The sequence below is a fragment of the Tasmannia lanceolata genome, unplaced genomic scaffold, assembly GCF_043159265.1.
Source record: "Tasmannia lanceolata isolate RefF3 unplaced genomic scaffold, GAP_Taslan_0.1 ptg000012l, whole genome shotgun sequence".
Taxonomy (NCBI): Eukaryota; Viridiplantae; Streptophyta; class Magnoliopsida; order Canellales; family Winteraceae; genus Tasmannia; species Tasmannia lanceolata.
This window is the reverse complement of record NW_027518689.1, coordinates 2,412,866-2,419,253: the sequence shown is the minus strand read 5'-3', so window position 1 is coordinate 2,419,253 and position 6,388 is coordinate 2,412,866.

The window sequence follows — 6,388 nt, the reverse complement described above, 5'->3', positions numbered from 1 at the left end:
TTTACTTAATAAAGTTTTATGAAAATCTTTTGTAATTGTTTACTTAATGAAAATCTCTCCCTTATGGTGGTTCTCATTTTCTTTAGTCAAGTTTTAATGCACTCGAAAAAGATATAAAATTTCATGTCACCCCGTGCATCGCACGGGTCTGCAACTAGTGTGTGTGTGTGTGTGTGTATATATATATATATATATATATATATATATGAGAAAACGGTTCCTACACATATGTGTAGAGAGTTCTCTAAACACTAGCTTAAAATACAGTGAGGGGCCCACATTGTTTGGGTGATCCAAGCCATCCATTTTCAAGGCCCTCACATAGATAAGATGTCTACAAAAAATCAGATCCATAGGATCATCCCAACCCTACGATTTCTGGAGGTAAAATGGATGTCTTTAAACCTTTACAAATTAGTCCATTTTTTGCCTCCACAGTTCGAATGGTTAGGATGATCCTATGGATCTGATTTTTTGTGGACACCTATCTATGTGAGGGCCTTAAAAATGAATGGTTTGGATCACCCAAATAATGTGGCCCCCACTGTATTTTAAGCTAGTGTGTAGATAACTTATCTACACATATGTGTAGGAATCGTTCTCTCTCTCTCTCTCTCTCTCTCTCTCTCTATATATATATATATATATATATATATGAGGAAAAGGATTGTGAGCTTGAGCATTGGAACATATTCGTGAGCTTGAGCTCAAAAACCATTGAGGCCCACATTGTTAGGATGATCCAAAGCATTCACTAGAAAGGGCCTTACATAGATAGGGTGTGTACAAAAAATCAGCTCCATAGGATCATCCTAACCCATCCATTTGTGGAGGTCAAAATGGACAGACCACAAATCTGCCCATTTTTGCCCTCCACTTTTGGAGGGGTTAGGATGATTCAATGGAGCTGATTTTTGGTACACACTCTATCTATGATAGGCCCTTGCAAATGAATGGTTTGGATCCTCACAGAAATTGTGGGACCCATGTCATTGGTGTACTCAAGCGCACCATTCCTTATTAGAGCTTGAGCGCACAAACATATTCCTCTCTATATATATATATGTATATATATATATATATATATATGTATATATATAGAGAGAGAGAGAGAGAGAGAGAACGGTTTGTGTGCAGCTACATAGATAAGCTATCTGTGCATGGCTGCACAAACCATAGTGCGGGCCACATTTTTGGGGAGATCCAAAGCATTCATTTGGAAGGCCCTTCCATGGATAGTGTGTGTACCAAATATCAGCCCTATAGGATCATCCTAACCTAATCAAAGTCGGAGGGGAAAATGGACAGACACTGTTTCTGCCTATTTTTTCCCTCCACAAATGGCTGGGTTAGGATGATCCTAAAGGGCTGATTTTTGGTACACACCCTATCCATAGAAGGGCCTTCCAAATGAATGCTTTGGATCCCCAAAAAAATGTGGCCCCCCATGGTTTGTGCAGCCATGCACATGTAGCTTATCTGTGCAGCTGCACGCAAACCATTTCCTCATATATATATATATATATATGAGGAAACTGTTGGTGCGCTTAAGCTCACCAAGCTTATGGTGCGCTTAAGCGCCCAATCACATGGGTCCCACATTTTCTCTGGTGATCCAAACCATTCATTTGCAAGGCCCTATCGTAGACTATCGTAGATAGGGGGTGTACCAAAAATCAACTTCATAGAATCATCCTAACCCCTCAATTTGTGGAGGACAAAACTGGGCAGATTTGTGGACAAACAATGTCTGTCCATTTTGACCTCCACAAATGGATGGGTTAAGATGATTCTATGGAGCTGATTTTTGGTACACCCCCCATCTATGTAAGGGCCTTTCAAATGAATGCTTTGGATCATCCTAACAAAGTGGACCCCATGTGATTGGGCGCTTAAGCGCACCATAAGCTTGGTGAGCTTAAGCGCACCAACAGTTTCCTCTCTCTCTCTCTCTCTCTCTCTATATATATATATATATATATATATATATATATATGAGAAAACTGTTGGTGAGCGGGACCAAGCGGGGCCCAAACATTTAAACGAATGGGAGGCGTTATAACAACTGAAGCGCACCAAAAAAATGGTGAGCTTAAGCGCACCAACAGTTTTCTTTCTCTCTCTCTATGTATATATATATATATATATATATATATATACACACACTACAATATAGGGGGAGGAAAAAGAAATTTCTTTTCTTTTTTATGTTAGATTTACACGTTAGCATTACTCTCTAACATCTATATCTATGAGAAATGATTTGAGGGTAAAATCGTCTTATTCATACGAAAAGTACCGAGACAGAGTACCTGTCTATGACAATTACCCAAAAAACTACTAAGAAGAGGTATAGACATATGACAATGACGAAGAAACTACTTCATATTAAGCATGCAAGACAACTTGCAAAATATTGACGAATTCCGGGCACCTGAAGAGGAACAACAATTATGGAAACCTCTATCGATTGGAGGGCTAGGATTAGCCTATGGAAATGATTTGACGGGCACAACTGATTGATATTGTGTTCCATCACATGGACGGTTTGGATCAACCTATAACCCTTTATAGGTCGGAGGGTTAGGATCAACCTATGAAAATTCTTTTTGGGGCACAACCTATTTAGAAAGTGGCCAATCTAATGGACGGTTTGGATCATCCTATGGTATGGGCCATACCATACATGTTAATAAAGTGAGGAGTGCGATCATTAAAATACGGTGAGTAGTGCCATTATAAACTATGGTAGTGAGGAGGAGGACATTAGCACGATATATAATTTGAAACCATCACTGTTACTTGGATGTTCCCACGCTATTCAAGAAATACAAAATGATTTATGCCTTTGTTTGGATTGCCACAGTCAGGCAATGGAACCAGTATGTGATTCTGTGCCATTATTAAAACATGGAAGTGAGGGCATTGGAACTATATATATATATATATATATATATATATATATATATATATATATATATATAATGCAAAGTTTTTGTTATATTGTGAACAAACGGTAGACGTCTCAATTTTATAAAATAGGGGTTGTCAGTGAGAGAATATGGCTTTTAGAACAAATATACTCCCCTTGTTTTTTTCTACCACTTTTTGTGGTTCTAATCCCTATGTTATTCACCTACCCATTTGACCTTTTTCTTTCTTCTTCCCTAAGCTTTCCTCCTTCCAACGTAAAAACTCTATTGCCATAGTAAAAAAGCTCCATTATCATACTGGCTGCTCTCTCATGCAACTCCACCCACGAAATGCCTTCAGGCGAAAGTCCCTACCAAATCCCATATTATAGTTAAACAGACGATGGAAGATCTGAGGGAAAAAAATATAGTGGGGCCTGCTTATTTCAGTGATCTAAACCATTTACTTGCTGGGCCCTTTCATGTAGTGCCATAAAATCTTCTCTACAGGATGATCATAACCCTCTGATTTGTTAAGGCTGTTTTAATGGTATCCATTCATTCTAACCCTCTATAATCCTAATGGTTCAGATCATCCTATGTGTATGCAAGTCCTATCTATCTACACCAGGGCCCAAACTAATAAATGGTTTATGTTCACTGGGCCCCACATGTGTCCCACCTAAGAAATATGGGATCCATAAGTTCGATTAGATTATCCTAGACCGTTAATCAAACAAGTGGTTCATCTAAGTTTGTTCCAAAAGATCACATCTTATACCTCAGAACCAATAGGGAACCACATCTTATACCACAGAACCACTAGGGAACCACATCATATACCATGGAACCACTAGGGAACCACATTTTCTACCCCGGAACCACTAGGAAACCACATTTTCTACCCCGGAACTACTAGGGAACCACATCTAAACCCGAACCACTAGGGAACCAAATCTAAACCTCGGAACCACTAGGGAACCAAATCTTATACCATGAAACCATTAGGGAACTACATTTTCTACCCCGAAACCACTAGGGAACCACATCTCATACCACTACGGAACCACATTTTATACCTTGGAACCACTAGGGAACCACATTTTATACCCCAAAATTACTAGGGAACCACATCTTATACCCCGGAACCACTAGGAAACCACATCTTATACGTCAGAACCACTAGGGAACCACATTTTATACCCCGGAACCACTAGGGAACCACATTTTCTACCCCCAAACCACTAGGAGACCACATTTTCTATCCCGGAACCACTAGGGAACCCTGACTTAAACTCCGAGTCGGAATTCCGAACCAATGGTCGGACTTCCGAATGGAAGCCAGTAGAAATGACAAATCTACTGGTTTCTGTCGAAAATCTGAAGGTTGGTTCGGACATCCGAGTCGGAAGTCCGAAACAAACGTCGGAAATCTGACAGAAACCAGTAGAAATGGAGCTCTATCACGTTGGCAATGGAGTTTTTTTTCAAAACTACAATGGCAATGGAGCTTTATCACGTTGCAAATTGAGTTTTTTTTTAACACTACAATGGCAATGGAGCTTGGAAACGTTGGCAATGGAGTTTTTTTTCAAAACTACAAATGGCAATGGAGCTTGGAAACGTTGCCAATGGAGTTTCACGTTAGAAGGTTTGTGGAAGGCTTAGGGAAGAAGAAAACAAAAAGGTGATATGGGTAGGTGAGAAACATAGGGATTAGAGCCTCTAAAAAGGGTGGGAAAAGCAAGGGAGTATAGTTGTCCCAAAACCAAAATTTTCGTACCTGACATCCCCTACTTTATGAATTTGAAATGTATACCCTTGATTCACAATAAAACTAAAACTTTGCATTTTTTTTAATAATCTTCCCTATATATCTACTACAATAAGCTGGAATTGACACCTCACTTTTTTGACTTTTTCTAACAAAGGCACCCATTCAACCCCTATATTTTCAATCCTACCCCTCATTTATGCTTTTTAACAAAAACACCCATTCAACCCACATATTTTCAATCCTACCCCCTCCTTTATGCTTTTTAACAAAGGCACCAATTCATCCCACATATTTTCGATCCTACCCCCTCCCTTATTTTTTCTACATATTTTTTAACTAATGTTTTTTTTTTGTTTCATATACTTTTCTTTTGCCGTGTCATGCATTTTTTTATTTTTTTTACACAAAAATTAATTACAAAATTTTGTATCATATACTTTTTTTTCGCCGCATCGTGTATCTTTTTTTTTACACAAAAATTAATTATAAAACTTTTTCTTTTGTATTTTTTTGTTACTTGGTAAGTGGTTATGCATACTTTTTGGCCATATCGTGCAGCGCACATCGGGTATCACTAGTATATCTATATAGTAGAAGAGAAAATAAGAGAATTATTTGAATTTCTAATAGAATTACACATAACTTTTTTTTGACTTTTTTTTAACAAAGGCATCCATTCAACCCACATATTTTCAATCCTACCCCCTCCTTTATGCTTTTTAACAAAGGCACCCATTAAAGCCACATAATTTCAATCCTACCCCTGAGCCTCCTATATGCTTTTTTCATAAAAAAAAATTGGACAAAGTCCTGGTGGCGTTTTTGTTTTTGCAAACATTACGGATTGGGTGCGTGCATATGTTACATAATACTACGAATTTTTGTTAACATATTACATAATACTACGGATTCAGGACACCTTTCAAAATATTGACGAATTTCGGGCACCTGAAGAGGAACAACATATGATGGAAACCTCCATAGATTGGAGGGCTAGGATCATCCTATGGAAATGATTTTACGGGCACAACATATGTCTGTTGTGTTCCATCACATGGACGATTTGGATCAACCTATGATGCGGTTCGTACAGTTCTTTGTCGGCCCGTGCATCATACGGGGTTTTTTACTAGTATATTATATGTAGGAAGGGAAACTAAGTTTTCTTGTTTTTTAGAATTCAGGAATTTTTAAATGTCACCACGTGCACTTTCAGGTGAAAAGAGTATATGAGAAGCAGGTGTCTGCTTTTATAAGTCATTTGTATCCTCGCGTTAAGAGTCTTCTCTATCCTCAGTAGGGGTGCAACATGGGTCGGGTTCAACCCGAACCCGATAGGTTGAACCCGAATTTGGGTTGGGTCGGGTTAGGTTTTTCTTTTAAATCGAGTTGGGTTGGGTTGGGAAAAATAAACTCGAATTGGAAATCGGGTTGGGTCGGGTTGGGGTGTCGGGCAACCCGACCCGAAACCCGATTTCCAATTCCGATATGTATAAAATTTTTACTTCTATGTTTGTTTTGTCATTGTATAACTCAAATCTAGAAAGAAATAAAAAACTTGGTGAAAGTTGTCCTAATTAACCCTCTTGTTGGGGAACATCTAATGACTAGGATGAGATGGAAATACAAAAATAAAATGGAGAAATCAAACAAATGGATGTGGTGAAATCGAGTTGGGTCGGGTTGAGGAAATTACAAA